At 34.5% G+C, this 10,644-nt stretch overlaps 1 long non-coding RNA gene across 2 annotated transcripts; it reads left to right on the top strand.

Moving 5' to 3' along the window:
• Positions 1–434: 434 nt before the first annotated feature.
• On the top strand, positions 435–9,451 carry LOC131048617 (uncharacterized). Of its 2 annotated transcripts, XR_009106481.2 has the most exons (3): positions 435–1,634; positions 2,266–2,422; positions 8,856–9,451. It is a non-coding gene; the product is annotated as an uncharacterized LOC131048617 (long non-coding RNA). The 2 variants fall into 2 exon arrangements; XR_009106480.2 differs by having other exon boundaries at positions 435–2,422.
• The last annotated feature ends 1,193 nt before the right edge of the window (positions 9,452–10,644 follow it).

Raw genomic sequence — 10,644 nt, 5'->3', positions numbered from 1 at the left:
GGTCCCATGGAAGGGGTTTAAGCTCTATTTTTTTAGGAAGAAGTGGTACCATGGAAAAAATATTTTTTGGCTATGGAATTAATTAGAATCTTTTCCTAAAAAATAGAGCCCCTATCTTTTAGGCTTAAAAATCTAAGGGGATGAAAATTGGGTGGGGCTAGAAATTGCCCCACCAGCTTAAGAATATATTATTAATAATATATTAAGTCATTTGTCAATTTATATATTTTAGAAAAAAATTAAATTTATTTACTACCAATTTACTTTAATTTAAGAGTTTAAATTTAAGTTAATCTGCATTACAAAATTCATAACATCTTTAAATTTAAGAACTGAAATTTTTAAGCTGAAATGCAAAAACAAAATTCATAGATATTCCTCTATTTTTAAGAAGCCCGCTCCATGAAAAATTAATGAAGAAAGAGGGCAATTTTATTCAACTATGACAACTGTAAGCACTGACGGGAAAAAATGAAAAATGAAAATTCATAAGCTCAATCACAGGGGAAAAGCAGAAGAAGCCGGTGATGAAGAGGAAATACAGAGGAGTGGCTCTCGGGCTAATTATTTTGTGGGCAGATCACCCAAAGCAATGGAACCGTTACAATGGGATTCCACCGTTGGAGTAAAAACTCCACCGTTGGGAAAAAGCATTTGCACCGTTGGAGTAAAAACTGCACCGTGGGAAAAAGCAGTGCCGTTAATAAAAAAACAGTACCGTTAGGGATTAAGGAATTGGAAATTAGGAGGAGCTATAAATAACTGCGAAGAGAACTGTATTATTATTCATTCTCCTTCTTCTTTTATTGATGTTTTCCTTCTGTGAATGTCCTTTTTTCCTCATTCTCGGTTTGCAGAGAATGTTCCTTTTTTTCTTTCCATTGTGAATGTTCTTATCTTCTTTTACATATGTTTTGTTTCCTTTTCTGTGAATGTCCATTTATCTTCTTTTACATATTTTTTCTTTTCTTTTCTATGAATGTCCATCTTTGTCAATGTTGTGTGCGCACTGTTGTGTCTACTCGTGTTGTTTTTCTGTGCAATTTAATTTTCTGAGGTGTTTTGTTATTTTTCTCCCCTAGCATTTTGTTGCCTTCTTTTTCATAGCGGCAGCGAAAAAAGAGGCAGAGAAGAGGAGGTGAAAACACAGGATGAGAAGAGGCAGAGAAGAGGAGGCGACAACACAGGATGCTATGTTAATATTGTTGTATGGCTTTAGTCAGCGACTATTAGTCCAATTTTTTTAAGCATGTAAGTGATCTTTAATATTATGAAGATGATGTTTCAATCGTTATTTTTGGTCATAATGTTCTGGGTCTTTGTAGTTTTCACACATAGTTTTCACTATGGAGTCTATGAAGGATCTTGTGCTTGATCTGGTGTCGTTGCAAACTAAGAATCATAGTTTTTGTGTATTTAATAGCGTTGATCTATATTTCAGTCTCAAGATTTGATGTTAAATTTGGTTTGAAACATCACTCTTCATTCATGTCAATGAAAGAGGTTTTGAAAACAGTTTTGATGCTGGCAGTAGTTCAGGAAAACAACAAATGGGTCAGCTGGACATAAACTCATCTGCAATTGATAGAGATGTCAATGGGAAAGAAGGCTTCCTAGCAAATATTAGAGTTGTGGTATGCCTCGTTTCATAGCCATATGGTAGAGGTGTTTAGGTCAATGATAGTAGATGTTTATTTTTTATCTGTCTATAACCAGCAACTTAATGCAATCAGTTCTCATAATAATTTAAATTTCAAATGTAATGTTCATTTATATAATATATTGGTTCATTTAGAGTCGTGAGTTGTGGTATGCCACGTTTCCTAGCCATATCTAGAGATGTTGTAGGTCAATGATAGTAGATGTTTATTTTTTATTTGTCTATAATCGGCAAGTTAATGCAATCTTTTCTCATAATAATTTAAATGTCAAATATGATGTAATATATCGGTTCATTCATTGTGTATTGATATTCCTTACATTTGAACCATAAATTTGCTAATTTATCAACTGCTGTGAAATTGCATGAATGATGACAGTTGTCATCTAAAATGTTGATGGTAAGGAAAAGGCCCTTTGTTTGTCGCTACTGAGCTTTTTGAATCCCTTTCTAAACATTTATTATCAACTAGGAAGTTTGCAGTCAATAGTGTCGGTATATGTAGTCCGTTGATTTTAATAAATCAAGACACACTGTATTGATCCATTGAGTAAAAAATGTTGCTGTAGAATGGCCGTTGTGAATAGTGTTATCTTCTTTTACAGATGTTTTCTTCCCTACCGTGAATGTCCATTAGATTAGACTTCTTTGTCAATGTTTTGTTGTAAAAGAAGAGGCAGAGAAGAGGAGGTAGCAACACTGGAATGAGAAGAGGAGGCCACACAGGAATGAGAAAGGCAGAATTCGTCTTCTTATTACCAGGTAATGTACCTGCTTATCAGTTTTTAATATATATTATTTAAGTTAAATTTCATTAGTAAAATTTGTTTATAATATATTCTTTGTAACTGTTTTATCGTTCAAGGATAAGCCCTACTATTTTTAATACTTTGAGAAAATGCTACCATATCTAAAATCTGAAATTCCCTTTTGTTTAAGCCCTACAATTTTTAATACTTAGAAAATGCTAACATATCTAAAATCTGACATTCCCTTTGTTTGCTAATTTGAATTTCCTTCTACCTTCATATTAATGCTCAAGAAAACATTTGAAAAGTAGTCATTCAAAACTTGCATTATTTCTACTACATGTAATTGTAGTGGATGGAATTGACATCTTTTGAAATGTAGCTAGAAAAAGAGACATTAGAACCCGAACACCACTATCCATTGTGGGTTGTTCAACTTAAGTAGGGGAAACTGAACGAGTATACAGTATGATGGCAAACTAATTAAAACATGCATGCTTTTTAATAAAAAGTAGCTAAATCAACTTTCCATAGCTGCAAGTTTTAGAACAAGTATTGTCAATTCAGTAAGGTCTTGCCTACTGTTGTAGTAGAAGTTGTGTTGGGTGAGTGACACAGAGAAGAGATATTTGATCTAAATATGTCATCAATAGATTCTAAGGTTATAGGATCTCTAGGATGGACATCTATTCAAGTCTCGATTAGTGGGGGAGGTGGACAACAAATAAGTAAAAACTCAATTTGTCAAGCTCCATCATGACCTTTCTCTAATGCAATGTTCTTGAAGCAATTTAAAACCTTTGTTGTTAAATAGAATTGTTATCATCTTTAATCATCATCACAAAATTTGTGGCGGCCTTTGTCAGTGGGCAATGTTTGTGTTTGGTTAGTTTGAATTTGTTATAGGGGTTAATTCGTTGTAATGTAAATGATGAATGCTTGAATTTTATTTTCATATTTGTATTAATCATTTTAAATAGTTTGATGTGAAATGCTTAAGTTTAATATCGACAATACATGAAATATTAGTTTTAGTTCTTTCAAATGACTATGTTTTGTTACTCACAAATCAAAGCAACATACCTAATTGTGGTTGCTAATCCCATGAGATTTTCTCATGGATAAAATGTGTAGGCTGTGTTTGTCTTGTACGAATTGTGTTAATGCTGTAAGCTGAATTTCTGATCCAACTATGTTGCAGTATTTATTTCCAGCATTTGGACCACTTAATAGGATTTAATTTTCCATAGAATACTTTTTCCACTAAAGCACATTTAACTATTGAGATTTGTTTAGCTTCTACCCAAATATAATAGTCTTGAAGATTTCTCTAATTTATATTTCTTAGGACAGTCATTTAGAGAGCTATTTATGGCTCACCATGCTGTTGTAATTCCACATCCAATTCAGGGACACCAAAATACCGTCTTTCAAATGGCTATGTTTTGTTACTCAGAAATTAAAGCAACATACCCAATTGTAGCTGGTAATCCCATTAGCTTTTTTCATGGATAAAATGTGTAGGCTGTGTTTGTGTTGTACAAATTTTGTTAGTGGTGTAATGCCGTAAGCTGAATTTCTGATTTAACTATGTTGCAGTATTTATTTCCAGCATTTGGACCTTTTAATAGGCTTTAATTTTCTAAGAATACTTTTTCCACTCAAGCACATTTTTAACTCTTGAGATTTGTTTAGCTTCTACCCAAATATAATATACAGTCTCGAAGATTTATCTAATTTATACAACTTTTCAGACCTATTCACTTCTTGAAAAATTTCTTAGGACAGTCATTTAGAGAGGCAAATTATAAAACACTCTTTTATCCATGGCTCACCATGCTGTTGTAATTCCACATCCAGTTCAGGGATACCAAAATTCCCTCTTAATAAGATTCTCAGAGAATAAAGACTTAAATCACTTCAGATTGATTTTCTATGGAATTTTAGAAGACCCATGTTTCAGGTGAAGCATTCGTTTTGTTCAAATTTCAGGTGAACAGTCATGTCAGAAGAAGCAAGGTGCACCATTCTGTTCTAGCAATAGAATTCACAGATAAACTCTGTTTTAGAACATGCCAATTATCTCATAAAATGTAAAGTTCATTAATTATATAAATAACAAACCGAAGGAAGTATTTATTGAATGATAAATATATACATCATTTGATTTTAAAGATTGTGTGAAATGTGCAAGGTGCAGGATCTATTTGTGATGCGGATGAATTTTCCTTAAAATCTGACTACCGTCAGTTTGTTTACTGTTGAAGTCTTAAAGTAGGATTTGAATAACTACGCTGGCTTTTAGAGCTGGACGGATGGGAGTTAGGGAGTTAGTTTTTTCCTGTCTTAGATAGTAGGAAAAGGGTAGGAATAGAGAAGGAATAAGAAAAAGACAGAGAGGACAGGGGATAATGAGAGAGAGAGCTGGTTGTAAGTGTGATGAAATACACATCTCTGTTTCTACTTTGTGTTTTTCTGAGTATTATTATTAGAATATAAATTTATGGAGTCGGATGGATAAAAGATTGTTTTATAATTTGCCTCTTAAATTCTGTGGTTTACTTTTTTGGGTCTATCTTCATGAACTAGAGAAATACCATGTACTTGAAGACAGTCTTGCAAGTACAGTTTTGTTTGCATCAATTTGAACTGCAACGAATAATACAAAAAGCAAATGCCAAATATCATTATAATTTAAAAAAATATGAAATACACATCTCTGTTTCTACTTTGTATTTTTCTGAGTATTATTATTAGAATATAAATTTATGGAGTCGGATGGATAAAAGATTGTTTTATAATTTGCCTCTTAAATTCTGTGGTTTACTTTTTTGGGTCTATCTTCATGAACTAGAGAAATTCCATGTACTTGAAGACAGTCTTGCAAGTACAGTTTTGTTTGCATCAATTTGAACTGCAACGAATGATACAAAAAGCAAATGCCAAATATCACTATAATTTTAAAAAATATGAACATTCTAGTTGGAAATGTTTGTGTAGTGATCTTGGTTTTCATGCAGCATGGTCGAGTGACATTCACTCGTGTATGATTTTTATTGTCAAAATTAGTGCACAAGAGCATTAAGCACTCCATAGTGGTTAGATACATGTTAGTTATGCATCATGACTTGAATGTTTTATCCATGTATCATATGGTTAGTGACAGTGATATCGTTCAATGTGATTATTTGGCCTTTGTATTTAGGATATGAACACAATTAATTTGTATATATTTTGTTCAAACTTTATAATGTTGTACATGTGATTGATTTGTATGGGTTCTGTTTGAAGGTTGCAGAAAACTCCTATGATGTGCCTAGTGTGTTTGTTTATGGATCATGGTTGAGTCACATTGAGTCTTTCTCATGGTGATTACATGTGAAAGGTCTGATGATAATCAGAGTCCACATTGAGTCTTTTGCATCATGATCACAGGAGTCTGATGCTAAGTTACCGGTTCGGGCCAGTAGGAGTCTGATGCTAAGTTACCGGTTCGGGCCGGTATGGCAAAATTTTGAAAAGGGGTTTGGGTTTCGTTTGGGTTCGTTAGTACAAAAACATGTAAATTATATATATATGCAGCCTATAAGCATGAATTAAGATTAGCATGTCACATAGCATCATATAAACAACAAAACCAACATAAACTTGTAATCATAGCATCGTGATCATACCATAACAGCATCATATACATCAAGTTTAATATCAAAATGATAAAATATTCAAGTATCATTGTTTCAACTTTCAACAATTTAAAGTTTGATCATTAAATGGATTCTCTAATGGGGGTTTGGGGCAATGCCCCCAACGGGGTCTGGGGGCAGCGCCCCCAGTGGGGTCAAGGGGCAGAGCCCCTTGCAGGGTCTGGGGGCAGCACCCCCAGTGGGGTCAAGGGGTAGAGCCCCTTGCAGGGTCTGGGGTGGCAGTGCCCCCAGCGGGGTCAAGGGGCGCTGCCCCTCGCAGGGTCCCGGGGCAGCGCCATTACAACCTTCAAACCCACACGGAACTCCATGGCGTGCATCATTTTTCTGCTTTTTTAAGACGTCAGGAACAAGGCCAAAGAAGTTAAAATTTTGATCAAGGTGCATTCTCCCGTACGGGCGTGCATCATTTTTCTGTTTTTTTAAGACATCAGGAACAAGGCCAAAGAAGTCAAAATTTTGATCAAGGTGCATTCTCCCATACGGGAATTGTGTTTTCTGACTTGTTCTTTCATACAGACTTGTGCTTCTCTCTTGGAATTTTAATTTTTTATGTGGTGGCCGTGGAATTCAAAAAAAATTAAATTTTGCAAAAAAAAAACCATTTTTGGGCTGTCAGACCCTTGGGTTCGACTTGGGTCCTCTTGGGTTCAACCCTCGGTCCTCTTGGGTTCACCCTGGTTCGAACCAGGCTTGTGAACCACGAACCCTGTTCGAACCACAAGCGAACCGAACCCGAACCCTGAACCCGGACCGTATCGGACCAGTACCAGGGGTCTAGGGGGGCGAACCCGGTAACTTAGGTCTGATGATTAATCAAAGTCTTATTGGTTTTGTTCTAGATTTTATGTTAAACTTGCATCATGACTAGCGATCATAAAACTCCTATGGTGTGCATATATGCATCACGTTTGAGGTTTCTTCTACATGCATCATGGTTAAGTGACATTGATGCTTCTACATGATTGTATGGTTTTTACATGTGGGATCTACAAATATATTTTTGAGTTGTATATGATGGGCTTGGTTTATGTTACCAGTGACATATTCCATTGAGTTGTATAGGTTTTATTTGAAGTTTGCTTCAAACTTATATATCATGTTTGGTGTGGGTCAAGTTTGAATGATATATAACATAACATCCTATTAGTGTGGGTCAAATGACATGTTAGAGATATATTGAGTTTGTTTAATGGTTGCATAAAACTTTCAAACAGTACAAATTAATACCACACCTAACAGAAAGCTTCTCAATGGTAAGTAGAACATTTCATTTACACAAGAATTTCTGATAAATGATCTTAGGGAGTAGCTACATCTCGTTTGAGCAACAAATCTGGTATTTTGGGAAGTCTGTTCATGCAAAAAATTTAAATAATGGTATAGAATAAACTCTGATCTGTTTAAAAAACTCTTTGATGGCATAGAATACAACTGTTTAAAAATCTCTTTGATGGTTTCAAAATTATAAAAATCTCTTTGATGGTTTCAAAATGCTTTTACCTAATAAAATATGCATCTATTAGAGATGCTTTTATCTTTATTGGATGACTATTAGGGATACTTTTATCTTTTAAAAAAAAATTGAGTTTAGAATATGCCTAGAATACACAACAACTGTTTATAAAATCTCTTTGATGGTCTCAAAATGCTTTTACCTTATAGATTGGATGACTATTAGGGATGCTTTTATCTTTGTTTATGAGTCCTGATTTATGTATCGCACTTCAGTTATAATATTGACTTTTTACCTTATGATTTGAGAAATATAGGACTGCAGAATCGATTTCATATTTGTGTGAATGAAGCTATTATTAGCAGGACTTTCTTGATGCATTCTTTAAATTATATTCTTTTTTGGTACATTGATATTACTGTCACGTGTTTTGGGACACATCTTAGCCTCGTCCATTTGTAGTCGAGTGATTGTAAATAAGCATATGCTATCTATAATCTATCACACTTTCAATTCTATTTGTGAATGCAGCAAACTGCATATGTTGATCTAGATTAAATTAGAAGATACTGGGATTTACTTGTAATATTAATTATAACGTATCTTTCCATGTTTTGAAAGTCAAATTGTTTTATCAAAAGGTCACATGTGCAAAGCCTATATTAAGGTTCAGTTCTGAATTATTTTGTCAATTTAATATAATCATTAGCAAACTATGTAGCTATGATGTGAAATGCGAATGGAAGATAAATTACAATTTGTAGCGATAGGGACTATACTGCTAGGATATTTGTGCCAAAGATACTTATGAATTAGTTACATAGAACTATTAGTTTCTCTAAAATGTAAAAGATAGATTGAAACTTGCTTAGAATCTACCTTGATTCACGAGGACTTGTAGCAAAATATTATAGCTTAAAAGCTTGCTCGTCTATGCGGAATTTTGCTGAGTTATGAATGTAAGTATTTTTTTAGTTTGGTGAGTTTTGCTGACTCATTGAGTCATGAGTTTTGAGTTGGCAGATTTAAAACTATAATATAAATGGGTCTAATTGGGTTCTCCTTAGGGCTTCCTTTTATCCAATTTTGACTTTGCATGCTTTAAATAATTTCTTTAAGTTTCCTTCGAGATCAGCATACATATAAAATAATACATGAGAAAATTATACTTGGTAGCTTTACATAGATTTTATAAAAATTAAACTAAGAAAATTAAACAAGTTAATAAATATAAACAATATTAAAATATTAATTTAAAGTAAAAATATATAGACTTGTTTTGCTTGCAGGGCCAGTATGATGTTTGTCACCACTTGCATCTGTACTACTAGATGCATTGTGCTGCATGGTGGAGGTTTGTTCACACTGTACGTGTGGATAAGATATTTGCTTCAGCATGAGACATTAAGGGAATTTTGCAGGTGTTCAGATCTGCCCCCCTCTCGCATGTTTTCTGTTTGCTTCCCCCTCCAGTCTTCAGATCTTACTTTCACATGAATTGGTGATTGAAGAAATGGTCCGAGTTTTGCCACTTGTCTGGACAAATCTGTTGGTGGTCTCCTTTGCTGATTGGGACAATTTTATACTTGTGAAATTGTTCAGCAATGGGCTTCTTTTCCTTAATACTCGAGGGACTGTTATAGATGGGATGCTCGATTTGATTGGTGCTTCTTTGGGGCTGGTATTTTATGGTGTTGCAGTTTGACAGCTTGTTTCAAGTTTGCAGCAATATTGATACTTTCATGGTTTCTGTTTGGTTTCTGTTTTGCTGTAGCTTTAATCTTTTCAGGTTCAACTTTTGAGAGTTCTTGCAATCTGCAATTTTGTCTTTGTTTCTTCTCCAATGACATAGATATAAAATCAGCTCAAAACACTGGGCGAATCATGAAGGCTTTTTGTTCTATCTTCTAGATCATAGAAATTTTCAAATGCTGGTTGGAATGGAGTTTGATGTGATACATATATCAGCATGTTTGAAATATTTTCAGTAGTTTGTAATAGATGTTAAACCAAATTCTGTAACCTCTGCCAGCATCTTCTATGCGTACGGATTGACAAAAGGCCTCAAAGAATTGTGGTCTTATTGTTAGCTTCAAATCATGGGATTCATGATTCACTCAAAATCTCTTCGCTGCATATATGTAGCCTTTTATTATTATAATTAATAAAGTTAAGGCTCTTGCCTTTTATTTAAAAAAGAAAAAAAAAAATATATAGACAAAGTAGGTTAATATTTTTTATTATGTTATTATAATTTTATTAAATTATATAGAAAGGTAAAAAAATAATTAGCTAAGGTTTTGGCTTTTGGGAAATAATGTCATGTTGTGGGATCAATTATGTGTACACTGGTAAAAAAGTACACATTTCAAAGTGTCATTTGATTCCTACTTAAAGATGTTATAATAAATGTATTAGTAGTTGTGCACAAATGTCCCAATAGTATAAATGTATTAGTAGTTGTGCACAAATGTCTCAATAGTGGTGCATGATGGTGCACAAATGAGCTTATGGATCAGAAGTGATCCGTAATTGGTACATGTGAAACTTATTTCAAATCGAAAAAGTTATTATTTTTTAAACAGAAGCAAAATGGGGAACCTAGCTCACAGTTTCACTCGAGGGTTCGGATTGAGACTATCCATTTCTTGCTCTCCCACAATCTCTACCCATAGGGCGGCCACGACCACAACCATGACCTCGACGACCCCTACTTGCACCACCCCGACATTCTTGTTGGGCTTGGAGCTCCTCATCGTCAACTTTTAGGGGCAGGATTCCATTGAGTCTTGTGAATTGGATGAGGTCCTCCTCTCTACCCTGATCCTCCAGATTTTCCCTTAGGAACCGCCACTTGAGGTACCTTAGGCCAACTCCAGCGAAAACCCTATGTCTATCCAGGTCTTTCCCTTTCAAGTCCAACAGGAAAGGGTAATACTTGATGAGCTCGCCATGGGCATTGAACATAATCCTCTCGCTTGGTTGAGGAGCCCCCGAGTCATGGAGTGCCTTGTTCAGAATTTCTTGAAATTCTTGAAGGATTTCCTTTGGAAAGAACTCTTTGGTGAGGCTCCATAC

Source organism: Cryptomeria japonica, chromosome 9 (assembly GCF_030272615.1).
Source record: "Cryptomeria japonica chromosome 9, Sugi_1.0, whole genome shotgun sequence".
NCBI lineage: Eukaryota > Viridiplantae > Streptophyta > Pinopsida > Cupressales > Cupressaceae > Cryptomeria > Cryptomeria japonica.
This window is presented reverse-complemented; position numbering and strand designations above follow the sequence as displayed.